The following is an 8227-nucleotide window of genomic DNA, read 5'->3' as shown; positions in this document are numbered from 1 at the left end:
CTGAGTCGGTTTTCTTTTGTTTCTTGTATGCTGATTGTGGTTGTACAATGTGCTATATTGGGTTTATACTGGCACTGGACCTGCTTTTCCCTACATTGTTTTATTTAGAAATCTTGCTCCCTAAATAATGTTTCTTTGGTTTTACAATCAATTTTTACTACTGGGGGTTTAGGTCACACTCTTTGGGTACATTTATTTTACATTTATTTGGGTACTCTTTGGGTACATTCCTCAGCATGGAGGATGTTTATAAGCAGTTATAATTTTATTTTTAGTGATCTAAGCATTTTTATACATTCCTGTATTATGAAAACCTGTGGTATTTGTGGAGAAAGTAGGTGAGCTTTAAGGTATACATTTTAGACATTGATGGTTTAAAACACAGAATTGAAATGCAGTTTGGGGTTTTTAAATGTTTTTAAATTTGCCACTGGGTGATTTGTGCATAGTGAAATAGTGTAGAAATGAATATGCAGATTTATTCCCATTTGTTTATATGCGGGGGTGGCATTATGCAGGGGTGTGCCCAGTGTGGAGGTGGAGGCCTGGTAGAAGGGTAACCCCTTGTCTTTGTAGTCCCAGCTGTCTTGGCTTCCAGCTCATGAGCCCCAGCTGGGTGGGTGCTATAAAGGCACACTGGACACCCTCTGAGAAGAGCAGAGCCACCCCTGGATGATGGTGTTTTTGCACCATCAGTCCTGCTGAGGATTGTACCTGTCTTAGGTTTCCATCTTCTGTTTTGCCTGTCCCTTTATGCCCTTTCATAGGGGCAGGCAAACTCATGCATCTTGTTATGCACAGACTGGACCCCACTGAACAGCAAATGTCCAGTCTGGTGACTGCTGTGCTAGCAGTTATTTTCCCCAAGCTGGACCCCATTAGGTAGGTTAAGTCCAGCTTGTAGGTAACATGGCAGTTGCTCACTTTATTTTCTCCCTTTTTGTATTGTTTTTGTTCCCAGCTAACTTCACACTGGTGCTTCTGTTTCCTCAGCTGGGGTGTTGACTTTTTACTGGTGCTCTCCGTGGTGCCTCCCACTATACACTTTCATTTATGAGTAATTGCTGTATAATTTCAGTTTTCCATTCCATTTCAAGTGAAAATGTCTGAAAAGCAATTTACTTAAGTATGTTGTGTAGTATATCAGGTTTATTGTATTTGCAGTGAATTGGGGTGCTGGCATTACTAAGTCTCTCTTAATGTAACAGTTGATGTAACAGGGGGACAAAAGTGTGGGATTGAGGTAGTACTACTGCTACAGATCAAGCCATTTCATACTGTATGGGTTGAGACTGCATTGCAAAGGAAAGTTCTATTTTTGTAACACCTTGTTTGTGAAATATTTATGTAACTAGTTAGTGTGAAATTGTTATAGGTGCAGCAGTTTAGGATTACAGAGTAGACCAACGGCAGGAATATAATAGTTTATTTATGAAAAAAGGAGTTGTCAGAATTGTATGGAGTTGTGTAGAGGTTGCAGTTTGGGGTAGAGACAACTCCTAGCCATGCTGGCAGTACAATGGGTTAAATTCAAAAGAGGTTAATGGTCTAGAAAATGTAAGTGTTATACAGTTTTAAATTGTAATTAGATTGTTTGGTTAGTGAGGTCTGGTTTAAATGACTGATAACTGCCAACTAGGAGGTATAAATCCATTTACAATGGTTTAACCATACAGCTCACTGCACTGATGAAGACTGGGTGGGATGCCAGTCCATTCCTCAGGTCTCATCATGCCAAAATGCAATTAACCTACCTCAATGCTCCTGGACTGTGGCAGAAAACCTCACTACTTGGAGGAAACCCACAACCAACTGGAGAGAAAATTACATGAGCACCCAAAACTAGTTTTGAACTAGTTTTCATAAATAAAATGTAATGTGTAGAAAAATAAACTGGTGACATGTGTAAGGAGTGTTTATTTTTATGAGCACAGGGTGGACGAGTCATTGACAACCATAATGATGTCCTGGAGAGGAGCAAGAATGTACACATTGACTTTAGCAATGGTATGTATCATTCATAGGGTACATAAAAATAGTCTGGTTTAACATGAGTAATTATCATGTCAAACTGTTGGGTTGCTAGTTGATTCACAGCAGCCTTTTATTCATCATTTTTAAAAGAATCCAGGGTGTTCAGCTCAAGGATTTGCCATGTAGTGTTTTCCAGACCATCACGGCAGTTGTGACATGTCTCCCGTTCTTGCCTCCAAAGTCCTCCAGATTAACAAACAATAGGTACGTGAATCTTTTGAAGGGGGTGAGAGGAAATTATATGAAAAGGTCAGATCCAGATCCAGCTTAAAGTTCAACTGCTTTTAGACGTAATTAAATTGAAGGAAACGGTGACATGCTATGTTCTGAAAGATTTTAAACGTCACTCTAGTTGTGCCATACTCATATGAGCCATAGGAGATTAGTAGTTATTGTACATATCAAGATTTTGTTGATTTATTACTCTTCTGTTATTGGTATGGTAGCTAAAGTGCTCAGACTATTAGGGCTTAGGGGTCTTTTTCTCCAATCCCAGAGGTTAAAGTGTTTATTGGTTCAGTCCAGCACAGAATTTAAGGACCTTTAAAATTATAATGTAGTCCATTTCATTAGTTAAATTCCAGTTTTTCAAGTTTCTTATCTTGTTTTTCTTATAACCTTTTAAAGTTAATTACATTATAATAATAATTGCTTACACTTATATAGTGATTTCCTGGACACTCCACTCAAAGTGCTATACAGGCAATGGGGACTCCCCTCCACCACTGCCGCCAATGTGCAGCCTTACCTGCATGATGCAAACGCAGCCATAGTGTGTCAGAACTCTCACCACACACCAGCTCTCACTGTGGAAGAGAACAGAGTGATGAATCCAGCTCAGAGATGGGGGTTATTAGGAGTACATGATCAGTAAGGGCCAGTGGGAAAATAGACCAGGACACCAGGGTAAAACCCCAACTCTTTTTGAGAAATGCCCTGGGAGTTTTTATGACCATAGGATCTCAGTTTTACTTTTCATCTGAAGGACTGTGCCTTTTTACAGTGTAGTGTCCCCATCACTATACTGGGGCATTAGGACCCACCTAGACTGAAAGGTGAGTGCCCCCTGCAAGCCCAAATAACAGCTCTTCCAGCAGCAACCTTAGTTTTTCCCAGGAGGTCTCCAATTCAGGTATTGACCAGGCTTACATCTGGTTAGCTTTAGTGGGCTACCATCTGGGAACTGCAGTGTGATATGGCTGCTGGCAAGATAATGAAATAGGTCCTCTTAATTAATATGGGGCTGTTTGGAAGTTTCCACAACTTATAAAGTCAGTAGAAACTTTAACAAGTATGAGTTGGCTATTACAAAAAAGGTAGTAGATTGGGTTTTTAAATATCAAGCTAAAAGTAAAAGTACTTTTCTCAACAAAAGTTTTGTAGCAGCAGCCAAGTGAATTTAATCTAAGCACCCCTTCTCTAAAATAAAGTTTGTAAGAAAAAATATGGGACTAACCAGCAAATGAAAGATTTGTCCCAAAATCAGTAAAGAAACAGTACTCACCACTCTCCTCAGCTCCTGGACTCTTGAATGAAAACAGAGGCACAGGGAGTCTGCTCTTTTATCCTCTGAGCTGGGCTGGCTCCTCCCCCTCAGAATGTACCAAGTCCAGCGAAGGGTAAAACCTTCATAGCTAACAGCTATAGTGAATGGCTGAAAACAAGATTAAATTAACAAGATACAAGCCAGCAGCCATATCACCCTGCAACTCACAACTGGCAACCTACTGAAGCTAAGTAGGTGTGAGTGTGGTCAGTACCTGGATGGGAGACCTCCTGGGGAAGAACTAAGGTTGCTGCTGGAAGAGGTGTTAGTGGGACCAGCAGGGGGTGCTCACCCTGTGGTCCATGTGGGTCCTAATGCCCCAGTATAGTGATGAGGACACTCTACTGTAAACAGGTGCTGTGCTTTGGATGAGATTTAAAACCAAGGTCCTGACTCTCTGTGGTCATTAAAAATCCCATGGTGTTTCTTGTAAAGAATAGAGGTGTAACCCCGGTGTCTTGGCCACATTTCCCATTGACCCTTACCAATCATGGTCTCCTAACAATCTCCATTTATGAATTGGCTTCATCACTCTGCTCTCCTCCCCACTGAGAGCTGGTGTGTGGGGAGTGGACTGGCTCATCATCCAGGTGGGGCTGCACATTGGTGGTGGTGGAGGGGATCCCCATTATCTGTAAAGTGCTTTGAGTGGAGTGTCCAGAAAAGCGCTATATAAGTGTAAGCAATTATTATTATAAATCAAAAGATATTCAAACTCAATATAATAGGTCTATTCATTTGAAGACGGATTCTAAATTTATCATTTTTTGGGTTAAATAAAGTGCAACTGATTGAATCTTATGAGTGGGATACTATTCATTGATTCTTCCTGTTTTCACTTTTGAGCTTCTCTGTGTTTGGTGATCAAGAGATTTATACAGAAGTAAGCATTCAAAGTACATGTTTAAATATTAAAATGGAATTTTACAACTAAAGGGGAATTCTGGTAACTGAGCATAAAAATAACAGGAGCATAATGTCCTTCAAGATCATATTATCATAAAAGATATTAATATTGGAATATAAACATTATATTTAATGTCCATGGCTGATAGTGGTAGCTTAAATAAACAGTACACAACAATTTTCCACTTTACAAACATTTTATGCATCAAAGTCTTTAACTATGTCACTTACTGTGGTTATTTTGGAAAAGTTGTGATGTGCTCTTTCTGACTATATTTGTAGTTTAAAATACTATTCTAATATATAAGTATATGTATTTTCTATGAATCCTTGCTGTTTTTATTCCAGTAAAAAAGTGTACTTTTCAGAATCTGCTTTGTAGGGAATATAATATGGAATCATGCAGTAAAAGAAATTAGTAATGATATTAATAGATAAAAATATGATACATTTATATAACTGATGGTATTACCGTAGTCCACTTTCTTTGTTAATGTTTTATTTTTTCTGACTCTTTCACTCTTGATTCCTTTCGGTACATTTTGACCTGTCTGTTTCAGCAATGATTGCAAGTGCTCTGTTGGTGTAGTGGGTTTGGGGGGTGGATTCTTCTCTGGGAGAGCTGGGTTCAGTTCCTGCTTAGGGCACATGTTTGTTTTCTAATAAACAGTCTCATTAAAAAGTAAATAGTAGGTACACTATATTTTTATATAACTGCAAAAAAAGACACACAGTGTTCAAACCACAAGCATGTTAAAAATAGGTTTAGATAGTAAAAATTCTTAATGCATGAAAAAGGGTAGAGCATGCTACATTACGGTCCATGAGCAGTCTCTCGGGGGCTGGTTAGCTCAATTGGTAAGCATGTGGTGCTGATAACCCAAAGGTTGTGGGTTTGATCCCCATATGAGCAAGGAAATCCCCTTTTCCTTGGGCCATTGCAGTGGCTCTGTGGCTGGCAGAGGAGTCCTATGCCATTGGGCTCCTGAGTGAACCCCCAACTGTTCTGAGGGCACTGTAAAAATGGCTGACCCTGTGCTCTGACCCCCAGCTTCTCTCCCTGTCTGTGTGTCTCATGGAGAGCAAGTTGGGGTCTATGAAAAGACAAATTCCTAATATCAAAAAATCATATATGGCCAATGCAGTGATCTTATTTATTTTCCATTACATCGATAGGGACAAGTTTTAATAATTAAATGTCAGATTGTTTCCAAAACATCACAGTTCCATATTTACATTATTATCAAGTGGTATTAATTCAGTACCACTTTTTTTATAATAACAGGAAGTGGTGTTTTTACTATACATTCTTAGAAAAGTATAAAACATTATGACTTTTTATGAAGTACAGTATATAAACTTTATAATGGTAGAAGCAACATGTTTAAATTTTTCCATAAGTCACCAAGTTAAAGATTTTGATGCATAAAAATTTGTATGAAGAAGGTGGAATACTGTTGTGTACATTTTATTATTTATCTACCACTACCACCTACTGTGTGTGCATTATTTATACATTACATTATGCTTCTGTTTTTAATTTACAGTATAATATTAAACCTTTTTATATTTCCAACTGAGCAATCTTGTTTTTATTAAATCTACCTACTTTTTAAGTACTTTAATATTTAACATGCTGTCATACACAGTATAAAATTCGATTTCTATTACTGAAAAAAGATTGAACATCCCCTTTGAATGGGATTCAAAATCAGGCATTTTCTGGTGACTGTCCAAATGTTCCACAAAGTAGTGTAGTCCCACAACTGAGTATTTGTAAAAAGTTTTGGTACCCAGCAGATCCTGAACCTCTTAAGTACCCCTGCATTGTCACCCATGCATTCTGAATGGTTGGATCTGTAGATGGGCTGGCTAATACTTTGTCATTGGAAACTGGTGTGTCACATTATAAACCATATGGTTTTGCTAATTGACCATTTCGAGGAGATGTTGGGATAGGTTCTTGCTGAATTAGCTACACCTCTGAGTTAATCATGAGGGTTTAAAAGACACAGCATTGGGATCAGTAGTCATTCTGTTTCTGGCTCCTGCAAGGGTAGGAGCTCTTGGCTTGCAGCTGTGGTGGCCTGAAGACTGTGGAGAAAGGTAAGTGGTTTTGATGTGTTTGGGTAGTAATTTGAAAAAGTTTGAAGGTTGAAGGTGTTTAGAATATTTGTGCACTATGAGTTTGAGAAGGTTTTTGGTATGTGTTGGGTGGAAAGGTGGCATATTCAGTTGAAACTTAACTTTCTTCTAAAGACTGTCCAAATGTTCCACAAAGTAGTGTAGTCCCACAACTGAGTATTTGTAAGAACTTGTGGTGCAACCCAGCTGTAAGAACCTCTAAGTAACCCCCAGCATTATCCCCCGTGCATTCTGAATGACTGGATCTGTAGATGGGATTGCTAATACTTGTTTAGTCATTGGAAACAGGTGTGTATTGCATTATAAACAATAGGGCTTTGCAAATTGACCATTTCAAGGAGATGTTGGGATAGGGTCTTGGTGAATTAGCCACACCTCTGAGTTAATCATAAGGGTTTTAAAGACAGCCTGGGGGCTGGTAGTCATTCTGTTTCTGGCTCCTGTAAGGGTAGGAGCTCTTGGCTTGCAGCTGTGATGTCCTGAAGGCTGATGTGGAAGGTGGGTGGTTTTGATGTGTTTGTTGGCTTTGGGTTGTAATTTGAAAAACAATTTGAAGGTGTTTAGAATATTTAATGTGAGTTTGGGAAAGTTTTTGGCATGTGTTTGGTGGAAAGGAAGCATGTAGAGCAAGTAGTCTTGTATGTATTTGGGTCTGTTTAAGTGTGTGAATAGTCTGGTTAGGTTGTGTATTGCAGTGTTACTTTGGAAATTTGCAATTGTTATGCTCTGAATTTTTCATTGCTTTGTATTGTGATTGTTTTTGAGTCATACAATGTAAAACTGAAATTGGAGCATTTCTTTCTCTTTGATTGTGGAGGTAGTTTAGCAGTTTCTTAATGGGGAAACTGTACAATTACCTTTTATTGGCAAGGGGTTTTCTGTGGGAAGGGAGTTCTTGCTTTTGGGGGAGGGTTTGTTATGAATTGAAGTATTTGTTTTGATGTTTAATATAATTGTAAACTAATCTTAAAGTTGTTTTTTTTTCTACTTTGGTCATTTTGTGGGAGGTGGTGGCCAGATCTTTGTTTCATCGGGTACCTGTATGTCTGCATGGAGTGTGGTGCAGATGTGGGAGACGGTGTCCATCTTCCAAGAGAGGTGTTTGTAGTGTGAAATTTTTTTGTATTTTTATTTCCTGACCATAATTGGAACAGAAGGTGAAAATGGTGTGCATCTTGAAGAGGCCTCATCAGGAGCAGCTTTTCAGTGGAACTTTTTCCTCTGCCAGTGTTTCAACCTAACTGTAAACTTTGTTTTTAATTATTTGTAATGCAATGTACTTGAAATGGTTTAATGCTCACTGAATGTTGTTGCCAATTGTCATGATGTAGTATTGTAATTTGAGCACAATAAAGTTTCTGGGAGTGCTCTTTGAGGATTTGTATTGATGACAGGAAGAAATGTGGGTATTGTCATTGTTTTAAGCTGTACTGTATTTTTATTGATTTGAGAAATCATCTTTTGTGTGTTTTTATTTTCAAATGAGCTAGAATTCATGTTCTTTTTTTAAAGAGCAGTGTTTGTTAAGGTTTTGTTGAAATCATGTAATGTTTAACACCCTTTCATAGCTTGAAGAGGCAGGTGGTAAGTACCTAT

General features: G+C 38.5%; 1 long non-coding RNA gene across 1 annotated transcript; it reads right to left on the bottom strand.

Annotated features, from left to right (window-relative positions):
- Positions 1 to 1899: 1899 nt before the first annotated feature.
- LOC148675630 (uncharacterized) lies at positions 1900 to 3572 on the bottom strand. The gene is made up of 3 exons (XR_015940841.1): positions 3539 to 3572; positions 2783 to 2840; positions 1900 to 2248 (listed from the first exon to the last, which is right to left on the bottom strand). It is a non-coding gene; the product is annotated as an uncharacterized LOC148675630 (long non-coding RNA).
- Positions 3573 to 8227: the final 4655 nt, after the last annotated feature.

This window comes from Lepisosteus platostomus, chromosome 2 (genome assembly GCF_059453375.1).
Source record: "Lepisosteus platostomus isolate fLepPlt1 chromosome 2, fLepPlt1.hap1, whole genome shotgun sequence".
NCBI classification, from domain to species: domain Eukaryota; kingdom Metazoa; phylum Chordata; class Actinopteri; order Semionotiformes; family Lepisosteidae; genus Lepisosteus; species Lepisosteus platostomus.
This window is presented reverse-complemented; position numbering and strand designations above follow the sequence as displayed.